Genomic DNA, 16,966 nt, shown 5'->3' with positions numbered 1-16,966 from the left:
TATTCACTCCTTTAGAGCATTCAACATAGCTCAAAGTGCACATTCTTGCATATATCGCTTAAGGCTTTGTGCCTCTATATCATTTACAGCACACCTTAGCTTTCACAGATTGTTCCCTGAACGTATAGTCAGCATGAAGCTGGTCTGAGTAATGTTTTCAGTCCCTAGTTAAAGGACTCCTCCTTTTCAACACATCTCAGGATTTCAAAAAGTGACACAAATTGAATTGGCAGGACAAAATGTTTGCCTCATAAGTTTTCATATACACTGTGCTAAAGATTTTTTAAATTAAATTTTTTTACAGCATATTTTCAGTACACTTCCTGTCAGTTCTTCTGGCATGGTTTCTTCAGAAAAGCTATTGGGATGCAAAAAATGTGATGACCGAAGTTCAATTTTATTTTTCTAAACTTAACACACCCACAGCTTTGCTTACACTGTCTGGGATTTTCCAAACTGACGGAGCCATTCAGCAGGAGGAACTGAGAGGGCAATCAGGGCAATAGCTTTCCCTGTCAACAGCAGATTAAACAAGTCCAGGACTCCCTGGGAACTTGTTCCAGCTCACTGAATATCAGTTTTCTGTCTGAGACATCTCTTAGCACCATCACACAAAGGGGTCACAAGCTGGGACCACTTTACCACCTTGAGCCTTCAGTGCTTCTCAACCAAAAACTCAAAACTTATTCCTAGAAAGTTCACCTTGGTACAAGGACATTCATCTCATTTGTGCAGAAAGTCCTTTTTAAGTTTATTTCTAATTTTTAACTTGCATCTTTAAAGAGGGGGTATGAATATCATTGAGCATCTAAAGCAAGTATTTTTTAGATGCAAATCTTAGAATTCAGTAGAAATATATCAATGAACCTGAGTGGTTAAATTAAGTTAGTAAAATGGATAATGAATTGCATGTTTCTATTCATCAGTAGGCAAACTCCAGCTGTAATGTATACCCCAAATAAACAAAGAAACTTCATAATCCAAACAGGGTCCTTTGTAGGTCAGTCTAAACAAAGCGATACGCTTTTGTGTTTGCAGTGGGGGCAACGATGGTTACTGGCTCACAGTGGAAGTTTATCTGCTGATGCCACATAATTATGCCGGCTTACAGAAATCCTCTGTTTCCTTCTGTGTTTAAACAGCAATTCCAGGCTGATCCTGGGTTTTAACAATCACACGCTTGCAAGTTCCAAATCCTTTTGGGAGTTTGTGTACACAACAATGTGAGTTCTCCTGTATCAAAAAGACTGAAGCATCATGACACCGAATCCTATTGATCAATACAGGGTCACCTCGAGAACGTTCCCCAACAGGGTGGTTAGGTGACGAAAAGGTTGGAGCACTTTAACACCAACATTTATAAACCCTTTTCTCATTTTGTCACAATTGTATTTATTTTAATTCAATTTTTATGATAAAACAATGTAGACCGTAATGGAGTCTATTAATTTTCAGAAGTAATACAGCTGTTCTATACAAGTTTCAGGAGATTGTAAGGGAGCATTAGTGGAAAAAAAATACTTATCAATGTCCTTGTATTTCATGTTAACATTTAAAACAGGTTTAGGACATAAAACAATTTAGCAGAATTTGGAAAACTGGTGCCCTCATTTAGTATGACTCTGCCATTCCTAAAGAAGAACAGGGCAGCATGGCAATACTGAAGAACCTGAACGGCAGCTAAAGCTTTGATAAAAGCTTTTTCACTCAGAGTTTGGAAGTTCTGCAGAAGAACCTGTCAAGCGCACTGTGAGATATAGACAAAAATGGATCTGATTTGTTTAGTTAAAGGTGTATCCAAAGTCTCTTTCATGTTATTTTAATTCTGTTTGAGAATTTGATGTGAGCATTCAGAGATCTCTGACATCTACCGAAGCTGTCAGTCATAACAGTCTCTGTTTGATGTGCTATTCAGGCCAGAGACTCTATGGATTCAACTCATCCTCTGAAACTCTTGCAACCGTCAGGAGAGTTAACCTTTGATGGGGGAAACTGTCAGTCATTGTTTCCTGTATCTCTTCTATCAAAGTTTTTCTTTAAAGATTCAGGCTTCCCTTCAGACAAGATTAGAGTGCTGAACTTGTTAGATAAGAGGATTGTGGGGAAAAAGCTGCACAGTTTTGGCTAGTGTTGTGCCAACAGCCAAAGGCTAAAAAGGCTTTGGAAGCCTCCCAAAGAGTGAAATAAGAAATATTTGATTTAACTATTCTAAAAATGTAAGGATTTATAAGAAATTCAGATTAGGGATTAAATGATGAGAATTTTATGTTAAGATGTTAGATTCTGTCTCGGAGAAACATTCCGATGAATAATGAAGAGTCAACATTTTCAGGACAACATGGGCTGTGTTTTAATGTGTGCAGTTTCAATATCCAAGATTCTGATGAACCCCTAAGGAGCAGCAATATAAAAGTGTCTCCCCCCAAAAAAATTATTTCAAGCACTCTCCAACAGTCCCTAAACGCAACTAAATATAGGCTTGTCTGTTACTATGGACTTGGCAGGAGCTCTGAACAGTCAAAGCACTGTGCAACAAACCTCAGGAATGTCTGATGCTGTCATATGAAAACCTGGGGGCCTCTCATAGATGTAAACTCTGGTTTGGCCTGTCACCAAGGTGAGGGTGAGCTGAGTGGAACAGCAAACCTCTCAGAGATTTAACAGAGCAAGCCCCAGGAAAGATTGGACCATAAAACCATCATAGAGGAAAATATTGAAGCGTGGGATTCCCAGAGACTGCATTTAGACTAACTATACATCATACTTCCAGTTTCAGTATATATTTACAGTTACACCACTACAGCTGCAGCTCTGGTGCAGATGTTTGAAAAGCCTGAAAATAGATTGTTTTTATTGCAGTAGCATAATAAAATTCTTAAAACTTAGAAAAATTCTACTTCTGATTTTGGAGCAGATAGTTGAGAAATATATATATATATATATATATATATATATATATATATATATATATATATATATATATATATATATATATATATATATATATATATATATATATTTTTTTTTTTTTTTTTTTTTTTTTTTTTCTTCTTTTTTTTTGTAGTTATTGTTACAGGTTTTAATGCATGGTTTGTACAGATCATTTTTGCAAAAGAAGCAAATACTTGGTCTCTCATATAATGATTCATATGAACAGAGCTTACAGGAGGGAGGGTTTTTTTTTTTTTTTGTCTTTAGATGAGTCATGGAAAAAGGTTCTTTGTTATCATGTATATTTGGTAGATTGATATGAAGATCACAGTTAGAATTTTTTTTTTTTTTTGCTGATTGCAGCATCCTGCCCCAGTTTCTGCAGATGTTTTACAACCACCATTCGCTTAGTTTTCTGAACCGGATTCATGAAGCACATATCAACTAAATATGGGCAGAAACCTGCCCATAAACCTTAGCAAAACAAAGCGATTTGCTGCTGTTTCTGGGTCAAGTTGCAGTAGATATCCTCTATTCAGCGAAAGAAAAGAAAAAACTAGCACACACAGAGAAGGAAAGAAAAATGTTGTACTTTGTTTTAATACTGAGAGAACTTTAGGTCTTTTTTTTAACAAAACATTCGACTTGACATATCTGGTCATAAAGATTTTTCTACAGTAATAGGGGATGTAGAAGTCTTTAAAAATCTGCATCTCTTTAATGTATTTATTCATAAATAAGAAGGACTGATTAAAGGTATAAATGCACAAGCAGAAATAAGGTAGAATTGCTAAATGTAGAGTACAAAAATATATTGCAATCACTTGCAACTATCTAACAATCTAAAAAAAAACTACAGGCTGTATTTTAATCCAATTCAATTCAGTTTATTGATATAGCACCAATTCACAGACCATGTAATCTTAAGGCACTTAACAGAGACAACACGTTTAGATTGGTTAGGAAAACCAGTTGATTGCATCCAGATATTGACTTTAACTTTACTCCTCCTAGATGAGCTTGCGGCAATGACCTTTGCTTGCATTTTGTAGTTGATTCTTCAGCAGCCCCTCACACCAAGCATACATGTAGCAATAATGGAGAGGAAAACTCCCTTTTAGTAGGGAGTAACAGCCAGCGGAAACAGGTTCAGTGTGAGCGGCATTCTGTGAAGGCCGACTGGGGTTCAAGGAGATAGAGGCAGAAAAGCAGAAGCACTAATCTATAAACACTTGCCGTGTCACAGAAGGTAATAATAAACTAGCTCCACAAGAGCCTCTGTCTGGGGTAAGAAACAGTTGAGCAGACGAGCTCTGAGTACGTTTTAATGCCAAAGGGATGAAAGAGAGCACCGACATTTAGTCACAGTAAAACCTGAGCTCATGGCTATGTCTAATACTGAAAACAGGCCCAAAACTATCACATTTAATCTAAAGTGTTGATGGTGGGAGCCCAGATGATATTTCCCCCAAGGATGATGTCACAGCTAACAGGTACAGACTAGATGAAGCTGCAATGATGGGGAAAGCAGACAGAGCACATAGTTAGGGATTGAACTCACAAATACCACAGAATGGGATGATAGAAATAGAATGAAGTAGAATAATGAAAAGGGGTTGTTCGCCATCAATGGGTGAGGAAGAGTCTTTATATATATATATATATATATATATATATATATATATATATATATATATATATATATATATATATATATATATATATATATATATATATATATATATATATAAAAGATATTGCAAAATTAAACACAGATGCAGCAATCAACTACATAGGTTAGGAGAAAAATACAGATAAGATTCACTAAATATATGTTTTGTAATAAAATCAAAATGAATTAACATAACACACATTCAATTGTCGTTAACTTTGGTGATTCAAGTTATAAAAAATAGTTTATATAGGGGATTCTCTTGTTGTTTACGTGTCAAATCTTAGAATTATTTGGTTTTATGCAAAATTATGTATGGGGAAAAATAAGTTTTCATAACTCTATAACAAATGGTATTTGTGATTGTATATACCTCTATTTTTCTCAAAATGCTGATTTATTCAAATATTATTTGCCTAAGCGTCCACCAGACAAGCTGAGATGATAACAGTGAGGCATTATTCCATAGTCTGACTCAAGTCTCCAAGCTCCTGCCTAACTACTGCATAGAGACAGTATATAGCAGTACAAAATGAGCCTGTTCATAAAGTCTACTACATTATCGCCTACTGCCTGGAAGAATCTTTTTGAAGTCCAGGGGGAAGCACAGCCAGAAACTTTCAGCTGATGTTTTATTCATGCTCCGTATTAGCTGAGCCTGATTGTGTTCCGGCTCCCCCCACCCCTCTACAAATTGTCTGTTGTTTCTCAGTTTAATAGAAAAATGCATCACAGTGTTTTGCCTTCAAACGTGGACGGCCGTACGAGGTGTGGTGGAGTTGCTCATTAAGGAAAGAAGCTCAACCCAGGTGGGTTGTTTACAGTGAAAGAAGTCTGCAAGCTTAATGAAACCACACAAAATAAAAATCTCCTGGATCAGTTGTTTACCCCTAATTCTAGGTTTTCATCCATTAAGAATAAGGATAACAATTTATACATCTCCCAGTACTATCTGTCAGTACCTGATCAATGAAAGCTTGCATTGTGCTGGACCTCTAAAGGTGTTCTTCGATGTCAAGCATGAAGATAAAGCAAATAATTCAATGGGCTCTATGCACAGCTCCACTACTTCCTGAATTTAAAGCAGCTCCTTTGTTTCCTGTCTTTCATGATTGGATGCACTGATTAATCCAGGTGTGTATGACCTAAGTAACTGGCCAGACACACCTGGATTAATCAGTTCGTCCAGTAATGAAAGACAGGAAACAAAGGAGCTGCTTTAAATTCAGGAAGTAGTGGAGCTGTGCATAGAGCCCATTACTACAGGCTACAAATTGGATGCTCTGATGCTCTAACATAGTCACATACCCATCGCTGTTTGGCCTTCTTTAAGCTTATTTCATTCCTTAAATTTGCCCATTTTCTAAAATCTCATTCATCATTTTTGATCAGGAAATTTTCACCTGCTGCTACAGTATATTCACTCACCAACCGATTTATTACAGAAGGTACAGCTCTTTAATTGCCTAACACGAATAGCTATATTTACTTTTTAATGGTTCTTCTTTGTTTTTTTTTTGTTTTTTTATACATTAGGATCACTTGAATGCTAAATTCAGCCATAAAAAAGTTATTTACCATATGATTTTAGTTTATTAATCTATTATTGTTTTCCTATGGCTATTTTCCACTTTCCGAGTAAGATAGCAACAATTGTAACCCATTTTTGGAGTTTTAATCCTGACCTAGTGTGTCGGGTCAAATCTATGATGCAACCCTGTCCTGTTTAATCAGCCTTAAGCCTAAATCAGCCTGAATTTGGCGTAAAATATAAAACGGCAACCCAAACATTTTTGTCAGAGGTTCATTAAAGTTGCTGATGAGGCTCAGACCGTACCCTGTTTTCTTTTCAACATGCTTGTTGAAGTTTTAGGAATTAAGAAGAATCTGGGTTTCCCTTTATCCTCTTTCTTTAGAATTTCTCCACAGGGCAAGAAATGTATTATTTTATTCAGTTTAGAAGCATCTTAATGCATGGGGTGCGGAGACATTGTCCAACAGTGAGGAGTCCTTCGGTCATATGCAACCTTAAAGGTTGCTTATAGCTAACCTATACTGCAGACTATCCTGGCAGCAGTGGTGTCAAAAGTATGGACATTTGTTACTTAAGTAGAAGTATAGATACTGCAGTTTAAAAACACTCAGGTAAAAGTTGAAGTATCAACTTGGCCTCTTTACTCAAGTAAAAGTGAAAAAGTATGTGCTCCAAAAACTACTTAAAGTATAAAAGTATAAAGTAACCTTTAACAAAAACAGCCAGATGCCACTATATGAATTGAAAGCTCAATTTTTCGACTATTTTGAAAAGTTCTTTGAGATAGAGCCAAGGATGTGGGAGGACTTGTTGGTCTCCATCTCCCGATTCGCTCTCTCCTGTGTCCGACCTTTCAAACATTTCGACATGTTTTTCTGAATCCGACATTGTAGCATGGCATAGACAACTCACATTTACAGTTTGAAGAACACCTGCTTTCTTCCTTTAGCTAACCAATGAGTGTTTGCGTTCTATGACTCATCCATTTACCCTAGTTTTCACTAGATGTGGATGGCGCCAATGATCTGCATTGGATGGCGCACATGATGTGAAATAAATATTTATAGATATTAAACCAAAGCTAAGAGTAACAAGTAACGTTTGTTTTAAAAATGTAAGAAATAGAAAGTACAGATACTTGTGTGAAAATGTAATGAGTAGAAGTCAGAAGTAGGAAAAAAATTAGTAATGGAGTAAAGTATAGATACCTAAAAAGTGTACTTAAGTACAGTAACAAAGTATTTGTACTTCGTTACTTGACACCTCTGCCTGGCAGAGACTCCTCCCCATGTCCTTGCATGCTGAGGATAGTGTGGCAAGTGAGATAATATATTATCTGTTGGGATAGATGGTGGTCTGCTCCTGACTGCTCCAGCTTTTCCTGCAGAAGTCCCAGTTGAATACTATTACAAGCAGTGCTTCCCAATTTCTGTAGGAGGTTCAAAATTCATTGCAGAGGGTAGATTATGTTATCATCCACCCTGATACCAAGCTGGTATAGAGACCTCACCATGGGTAAAGATAAGCAAGGAACAAAATGTCAAGGGTCTTCTTCACATGCAAGGTCAGTGCTAGAGATCCTTTGGGTGTTTGGTCTTTGGCTTTGGTAGAACAATTAAAGTCCTGCACAGCTGTCGTACTTTCGCCAGTTTCAGGCTCATGTTGAGCATGTGCCCCTTGATGTCACACAAATGTGTGGCATCCACTCAGGAGCCTGGTACTAATGCCATTTGAACCTGGAGCCTTTTTCACCATGATCTTTCACAGCTTGCTTTCTCATCTGAATCGTTAAGAATTAAAGGATGTTGGAAAGAGGGAACTCGTAGATGGAGTATTTTCAAGTAAGGTGGGTTGCTTGGGGCTGCTGGGTTTTAAGGCAACAGTGTATCCAATGTAAGACAACATTAAGACCTGTATTGCTTGAATGTACATACTGTACCTCACAGTTTTTTTGTGAGTGGAGAAGTTAACTTGCTAAAAACTGAGCATACAGTGTGATTAAAGGTGAAAGCCTCCAAACGCTTCCTTTCTGGGAGCAGTTTGTTGGATACACCCAAATCCGGCTTCATCTGGATGGAGTAAAATAAAGTGCTGGTTCATCCCATATAAGATGGAGCTTTGCTTTTACAGTATGTTATTTTCAGTGTGGCTGTGATAAAACCAAGTTAATGTGTGTGTTACTTTAGCCAATCCACCTTTAATGGTTTAGATCAACTCGGCATGCTTTAGTTGTGATGAGCGCTCATTTGGCAACGATTTTCTTTTTAAGATAACCTGAGAGACAATTTCCAATGAAAACCCAATAGTTTAGCATCATCTGAAAATCTGCACACCAGCCTCCATGTTATATATTCCAGCTCACCATAAATCATCCATCTTCCCGATTCTGCTGTGAATTTAAGGAACTCTTTTATTTATGATCAAATGCCATAAAGCAGTGGATCTCCATCCAGGTGCACAGGGACCACTGCCCTGTGTGTTTTAGGTTATTCCTTGCTGCTTCTTTCTTGACTTATATGAATAATTAAAAGGCCTCCTCAGAACTTGATAGCAGCTGAGGAGTTCATGTAATCATTTTAATCAGGTGTGGCATAACAGAAAGACATCTAAAACATGTAGAGCAGTGCTCCCTGAGGACTAGGATTAAGAATTGCTGTCGTAAATCACTGATTCTCTGCAATGCGATTGGCTAAAGTGCTTGTTATGTTACTAAGCAATTAAACTAAGGTGCCTAAAGAAAGTGCCCGGTGAACCTGAAGCCCTACAATGTTAATGGATCCTGCAGAATAAGTCTAACTGAGCTTTTTACTGTCCCAATTTAATCTTGAATTTAAAAAAAAAACTGAGGGAAGGATCTTTTCTTAGTGCAATAAACATATATAACTTCTGTTAAATGTTAATATGTGACGCTCTTATTTTGACAGGGAATGTTGTGTAGGTTCAGCCAATCAATCACTTGTATGTGATAAGACGTGTGATGTAAGCACGCAAGACGTGCAGTTCGGCTCAGGCAATGATAGAGAGATGCCATGTTTAAGTTCAACTCCGTGATATGAATAAAAGAAGAGGGCTGTGAAACTCCGCTCCGCTCATCTTTGTCACGTAGATTAAATCTGCTGCTACCGGATAAAAACCTTCAACAGGTTATGGGCCCAGGGCCGAAGACAGCGGGCGTGAGTAGTCTTAGTTAAACGCGACGTATTACGCGGTAACGTTCAGTTTTTGGAGCTGAGGAAAAGTTTTGGCGGACTTGTGGTGACAATGGCCAGCCGAGCCACTGGAGCTCCAGCACCACAGTTGCTGTTCGACGGGTCAGAAGAAAAATACGACCTGTGGGAAACAAGGTTTTTGAGCTGCCTTCACATCCTGAAGCTAAAAGGGACAATTTTAGGAGATGAACCAGAACAACCGAGCGACGACGACCGTCTGAAGAATGCCGACTGCTACGCCGAGCTGGTAAGGCTAATCGACGACAAGAGCCTGTCGCTAATCAGGCATGAGGCGGCTGATGATGGCAGAAAGGCACTGAAGATACTGCGGGAACATTACGCCGGTAAAAGCAAGCCTAGAATTATTAACATGTATACGTCGCTGACAAGATTGCAAATGAATGAAAAAGAGACTGTTACTGATTATCTGATAAGGGCAGAGAGCATTATCACATCGTTAAGAGAAGCAGGGGAAACTCTGAGTGATGGACTGATCGTGGCCATGGTGCTAGGCGGGCTACCAGAGACGTTCAAGCCGTTAGCGGTGCATGTGACACAGAATGAGGACAATGTCACGTTCGCCGACTTCAAGCGAAGGCTGCGGGTTTACGAAGAGTCTGAGAAAATGAAAATGACAGAACAAAATACAGACAATGTGATGAAGACCCATGCGAGATCGGGCAAAGGGCAAAGCAGAACAGAAAATAACAGAAAAAGTGACGATGGAGACATGACGTGCTACAAGTGTGGAATAAAGGGACACAGAGCGCGAAAATGCTACAAGCGAGTCTGGTGCGGCCATTGCAGAAACGCCACGCACGCGGAGTCCATCTGCAAAAAGAAGCAGGAACGAGATGGCGCCAGAAAATTCACGGAGAAGCAAGATGGAGCTGACGATTCCCTCTTCATGGCCAACAACGTTCAGCGAGAGAGACCACCGGGTAACGTGAACAGGAAGGGGATCATGGTGGACGCGGGGGCGACTTCCCACATCATCAACGATATCAGCAAGTTCGAGAGCTTCGACCATTCATTCCAGCCTAGTTCCCATTCGGTGGAGTTGGCGGATGGAAGCAAGTGCAACGGGATGGCGCAACGCAGAGGAACCGCGGTGATCCATCTGCTGGACAGCAGAGGACAACAAAGCAGAGCGCAGCTACGGGATGCGCTCTACATGCCAACATATCCACAAGACATCTTTTCGGTGTCGAGAGCAGTCAACGGAGGTGCGACGGTGGTCTTTGAAAAGGGGGACAGTCGAATAATCGGCAGTGACGGTAAAAGTTTCGACATACATGAGAACGGTAACCTGTATTACTTACCTACTGTTGAAAAGGATGTTGACCAGCTAAAAGTGTGTCATGATGTGAAAACCTGGCATCAGATACTGGGTCACTGTAATTATGAAGATGTGAAAAATTTACAAGGTGTGGTGAAAGACATGGAGATTAAGGGAGGTTCTTCTGGGGTGGATGTGTCATGTGAGGTGTGCACACAGGGAAAATTTACACAGACAAGAAACAGGGAACCAGATAGAAAAGCAAAAAGGCCCCTAGAGCTAGTACACACTGATTTGGCAGGCCCCATGCGTACTCCGAGCATAGAAGAACATCGTTACGTGCAGTCATTTACAGATGATTATTCAGGCATTATGTTTGTGTATTTTCTCAAGTCTAAGAGTGACACAGTTACGGCCACAGAAAAATTCTTGGCGGACATAGCCCCCTACGGGCAGGTCAAGTGTATCCGTTCAGATAACGGTACTGAATTTACAGGTCATGAGTTCCAGACACTGTTAAGGAGAAACAGGATTAGACACGAGACATCTGCGCCTTACTCGCCCCACCAAAACGGCACTGCAGAAAGAGGTTGGAGGACACTCTATGAGATGAGCAGATGCCTACTGATCGAAAGCGGGTTACCTGATAACTTATGGAACTATGCTGTTCAGACCTCAGCTTATGTAAGGAACAGGTGTTACAATAGGCGCACAAAGAAGACAGCATACGAGCTGTTCACAGGCAATGTACCTAACCTATCCAAATTGCAAAAGTTTGGATCTGCATGTTTTGCTTACAAGCAAGAGAAGGGCAAAATGGAATCGCGCTGTGATGAAGGCGTTTTCCTAGGCTATGACAAAAACAGCCCGGCATATCTAGTATATTACCCAGACACAGAGAGGGTGCAGAAACATAGGTTGGTGAAATTCACAACTAGGACGACAAACGAAAAAGGTATACAAACAGAGCAGTCACATACAGGTTATGGGGACATACATACCATGGTTGACAACACTGATGATGAGAGGTTTGATGAGAAACCGAAAAATGCAGGTCAGAGTGTTGAAAGTGGTGGTGTTCGTGGTTCACCTGAAAAGACTGAACGTACCCAGCCAGGTGAAGTCACACAGACTGTTCACAGAAAGAACCCACCAAGAGCTAAGAGGAGGCCGGTTCATCTGCAGGACTATGAAACAGGTGACACAGAGGACAATCTTAACACTTGCATGGACTGTTGTTACAGGGCAGTGTGTGATATACCTCATACTTACCAGGACGCCATTACCTCATCTAAAGCAAGGCAGTGGAAAGCTGCAATGAAAGAAGAGATGCAATCTCTCGAGGAGAACAAAGCGTTCACCCTGACCCAGCTGCCACCGGGCAAACAGACAGTGGGGGGTAGATGGGTCTATGCGTTGAAAAACGAAATTGATGGGTCTGAAAAGTACAAAGCAAGGTACGTAGCAAAAGGCTATAATCAGAAACCAGGTACAGATTACGACGAAACCTTCTCACCCACTGCTGACATGACTAGTGTAAGGGTTGTGATGCAAAAAGCAGTGCAGGAAAATTTAGTCTTACATCAGATGGATGTTAAGACAGCTTATTTACATGCACCAATTGATTGCGAAATCTACATGGAGCAACCTGAGGGGTTTGAGATGAAATCAGACAGAGGTGAGAAAAACCTGAAAACGGAAATTTTACCAGAAAACACAACAAAATAATAAAACTAGAAAACATGGAGCAAAGTAAAACTGAATACTCAAAAGAAAAAATAACAGAACCGAGACTGTGACGGATGGATGGATGGATGGATGGATGGATGGATGGATGGATGGATGGATGGATGGATGGATGGATGGATGGATGGATGGATGAATGCATGGATGGATGGATGGATGGATGGATGGATGGATGAATGCATGGATGGATGGATGGATGGATGGATGGATGGATTAAAGAAAAACATACAATCCAAGTTAATCAACTGCCTTTAGTCCAATCAATAAAGTTATCCTGTGCATCTATGTAAATTAAATTCTAGTATACAGCATTTCAAGAAGACTTCATAATGATGTAGAAAGCTAACATGGCACAATCCCTAATCTCTGCTAATACATGGTGGTGATTGCATCATTCTTCCGGGATACTTTTTTTTTCAGCCAGTAGGGGTACGATCAGAGTTGAGTTTGAAAACTGTATTTTTGGTTTTGGACTTTTTAGGGTGTCTGGTATCCGCTCTTAAGTGGGGGGTAGTGTCATGATTTTGGTTTAAGTTTTCTTTTTGAGTTTTCATTGGTTTCATTTCCATTTTGTGTTGTTTTCTGGTTGGAATCGAGTTGTTATGTATTTCTTTTTTACCATCTGTTGCTCCTTTGTGTAAGTCTCTTTGCCCTAGAATGGAGAGCATACATTCTAGATGCTCTCATTCACACCATCTCATTAGTCCTGTCTTTGTTCAGTCACCCATATATACTCCTCGTGTGCAGTTTCTCAGCTCTAGTTCCTCGTCCTTTCCTTGCTCCTTGTGTGTGTTTTCCCTTAGGTCTTCTGGTTTTGATTTTCTGTATTTTGTTATTTTTGCTTCCATTGCCATTGTTTGGTCATTAAATCTGCAAATAACCACCTAAGGTTCCTTCTCTGCATTTAGGTCCTCCACAAACCTCCACACAACCTGACAGAAAACTGATGAAGCTAAATCAGGACAATATTGGACTAAAAGCTTTTGGAATCGGCAAAGTATTTTCTAATGCAGTCCTGGATCACCTTCTGATGCAGTGGGATGGAAAATAAACCAAGGAAGAAGAAGAAGGAGGAAGACAAACACTATAAAAACATTACTTTATCTTTTTGTTTGTCATCAAATAACATTTGTACAGTTTTCCTGTACGTGATGCGACCCCTTGCTAACTGTTGAGAGCAGACAGACTACTTTCATAGTTTGTTTGGAACTAAATTATGCATTTTATTCCATAGATATTTCCAGAATTGTAATCGGTTGGTGCATGACAGAAGGATTACCTTGCATCACAGGCTATTCAAGCAAGAGCCACCATTGTTCCTGTAGGGCAGCATAGGTTAAGATACAATCAGATCAACAATGGGACGATCAAAGCACTTTCATTTCTTTCTATTTCCACACAAACACTTTCTGAGGGCAAGTTAAGGAGAGTGCAAATAATTTAAAAGGGAATGAAAGCCCAGCTGGCATTCTTAGCTTTTTTCCTGAAAATTCTAATAAAACTTTTAAACAGAAATTACTCAGAATTAAATTACTCACATTTTACTGGCATCTGCAATAGAAAATAAACACAGCCAAATGTTTTGGAATTCTTATACTATAACCTACTTTTTGATGGTCAAACAATAAAGACAGAAAAATGTGCTGGAGTTCAAAGAAGATGTCAGATTCATATCATCCTCCCAGAGAAGAAAACAAAAGCCAAAATAACATCACAATAATTTTTTCTAGCAGAAAACCACAGTTGATTAAGATTAGATTAATGTACACAAAAAAAAACAGCATGTGAATACTCATTTGCTGACTGCGCTACTTTCTTTTTTCATAATGGTCATCTAGTTTAACAACAGAGCAGCTTCTGAATGAAGGCAGTGTTCCCTTCACTTCTGATGATAATCGCTTTTATAAATAATGTTCAGGGTCAAACTGAATTTAATATTCATGACCCCAGGCTCGTTAAATGTTCACAAACTCCTCACTTGAGGTCAAAGGTAATTATAGATAGATATTCCCTAAACACTTAATGAGACATCAGCTGTAGCTCACTCAAAAATCTTGAATTTATCCTTCAAATTACATTTTTTAGACCATCTTCTAAAAACAGTTCTCGGTGTTTGAGCTCTTTTCATGCCGTTTTCAGCAGCGATAAAGAAGATTCACACAGACAGCAGTTTCACTTCCTGTTTAAATCATCATTTTCTGTAAAGGCTGTTTGCTCAGACTCTTTTTAGCATGAAACACCGATACATGACTTTAATTTATACAGCCGTGTGAAACCATTTTGAGGGGAATTTGTTAAACTAACTTAATTTACTTAATTTATTTTGGTGATTACGAGAGATAAATGCATGCAAAAAAAAAAAAAAAACATCTTATGACGTTTTGTATCTTGTAAATGATCATCTGATTCAGCTGTGTGTTTTTATCACATGCAAACATTAGTTTTGTTTGTGACGTGCAAATTGCTGAAAAAATATAAATGGTAAGCATATTCTTCTGAAGCACTTTAAGTTAAACTTATGGCCCTATTTGTATTAAATTGTGCAAATGTCCTATTATGCATGCATAAACCTTCCTCAACTCCCCATGGCGTTCAATGTGCCATTTTGCTAAGACTGGTTCAGATGAAAATGGGAGCGAAGAACTACTCTGAAGCTACACTGAAGTAAAACAGTACTTGCTGTCCCTCATTCCTCTTCTGTCCTTCTGGCTTTGTTAATAAAAAATGTCCTCTCCACTTTAAAGGCTGTCATATACCACGACTGACTGATTCTACATTTATGTGCTGCTTTTTATGCATACTTTCTTTTTCATTAGCACTTCAAGTGCATCCCACAGCATAATCATCCCTTCTATTACTAATATGTCCTTAGAGAACACCTTTATATGTAACAAATACATACATGCTGAATGGTCGTTCCTGTGATCAGACTCTCATTCCCCACGGCACAGAGGTTTTCTAAAGAGTCTTGTTTCTTTTGAAAAGGTTTTCATAATGTGGGGTATTTAGTCACATAAGGCATGTAATCCACTGAGGAGGGTGAATACAGTATTTGCTATCAAGGTTGTCTGCCCCAATTATTTACTTTTTTCTGAGGTGTGTGCAAAGGGAACTCAGAAAAAACCCAGCTTGAACAGATCACAACGTTTATGAATTTAGGGTCTTCCACAAGTACTCATATCCCTTCACCTTTTTTTGGTGTTTTGACGCTTCACAGTATTAAATAGCAAAGACTTTTACAACCCCCTGATCTAAACCATCCAACTGTTGGTCTGGCTGTATGTTTTAGATCCTAAACTCAAGTCTTTAACAGCCTTTAACCGATTTACTTCAAGGTTTTCCCTGTATAAAGCTCCATCCATTGTCTTATCAACTTTAACCATCTCCCTGCTGTCCACACCATTTTTCACAGAGAATGTGGTATGGTCAAGTTGTGAACTATTAGATTTTTCAACTTTATAATGTTTAACCTCTGGGTCAAATGGTTCAGCTTTTGTCCCGTCTGAGCAGAGCACCTACTTTAATTGATTTGCTTTGCTTTCAATTGCAGCAGTGTTTGTATGCAATTGCATTGGAATGCATTCAAAATAGAAATAATCCATGTTGTAACAACCACTACACTTGAGTGTTTTAAGTCCTGTCTTAAAACCTTGAACATTATGTGAGTTTTTCTTTTTTTTTTCTTCCCCAAAATGGAGTGCAGTATGCTGATTAAGATTCTCAGTCATCCTATGACTATGACCTGGATGACTGAGAATCTTCATCAGCATTACGTGAGTTGTATGGTCCTCTGTGTCTTTCATTGATTTTTTTCTACTTTTTTAATTAGTCTTTTCCTAATTATTTTATTGTAACACTAATATGTATATTTTACTTTGCAAAACTTTGAAAACACTTCTGTTTACAAAAAAATGCTATGCAAATAAAGTGTATTGGATTGGATAAAAAACATAAAATGATCAAATTGTACCTCTTATATGGACATGGTTAATCATAAAAAAATTTGTAATGTAAACATACCATTCGGGATATTTTGATACCATCTACCCAGAGAGACTAGCTCCTCCAGGCAGAAATATGTCATGTTGACACGTGGAGCACATGTGTGCCTCGGGTCAGCTTGCCTTACTCAGAATAATTTGATCATGTCAAGTGTTTACTTGCATCCTCTTGTGCATTTTGTATGCATTTATGTTAATAACTGCACATATTAACATAAATGCATACAAATGCATTATAAGTCAATATTTAACTAAGTAACTTTCAGACCGTCATATTCTGTGAACTGGCTGTGTGTTAGGACATCAAAGGGTGATTCAAGCTAAAATAATTGTCAAGCATTTAGCTCTGAACACATAAAAAACTGTCCATTCAAAATATTAGAATTCATTAATAACTTAATAATAATAAAAATAATAATAGTAAATACAATTCCATGTTAAACACATTTAATTTAAAATCTCTTGACTAGGCTATGGAAACTATTTAGTTACATAGCTACCATGTAAAGGCCAAAAAAAAAGGCAATGACATGTTTAGATGTCACACTTTTGATCCGAGCAGGTGTAAAGCCTTAAATGGCCAAGCTCCATCTT

Source organism: Cyprinodon tularosa, unplaced genomic scaffold (genome assembly GCF_016077235.1).
Source record: "Cyprinodon tularosa strain WSP-4 unplaced genomic scaffold, ASM1607723v1 ctg90, whole genome shotgun sequence".
In the NCBI taxonomy this organism is placed as follows: Eukaryota; Metazoa; Chordata; class Actinopteri; order Cyprinodontiformes; family Cyprinodontidae; genus Cyprinodon; species Cyprinodon tularosa.
This window is presented reverse-complemented; position numbering follows the sequence as displayed.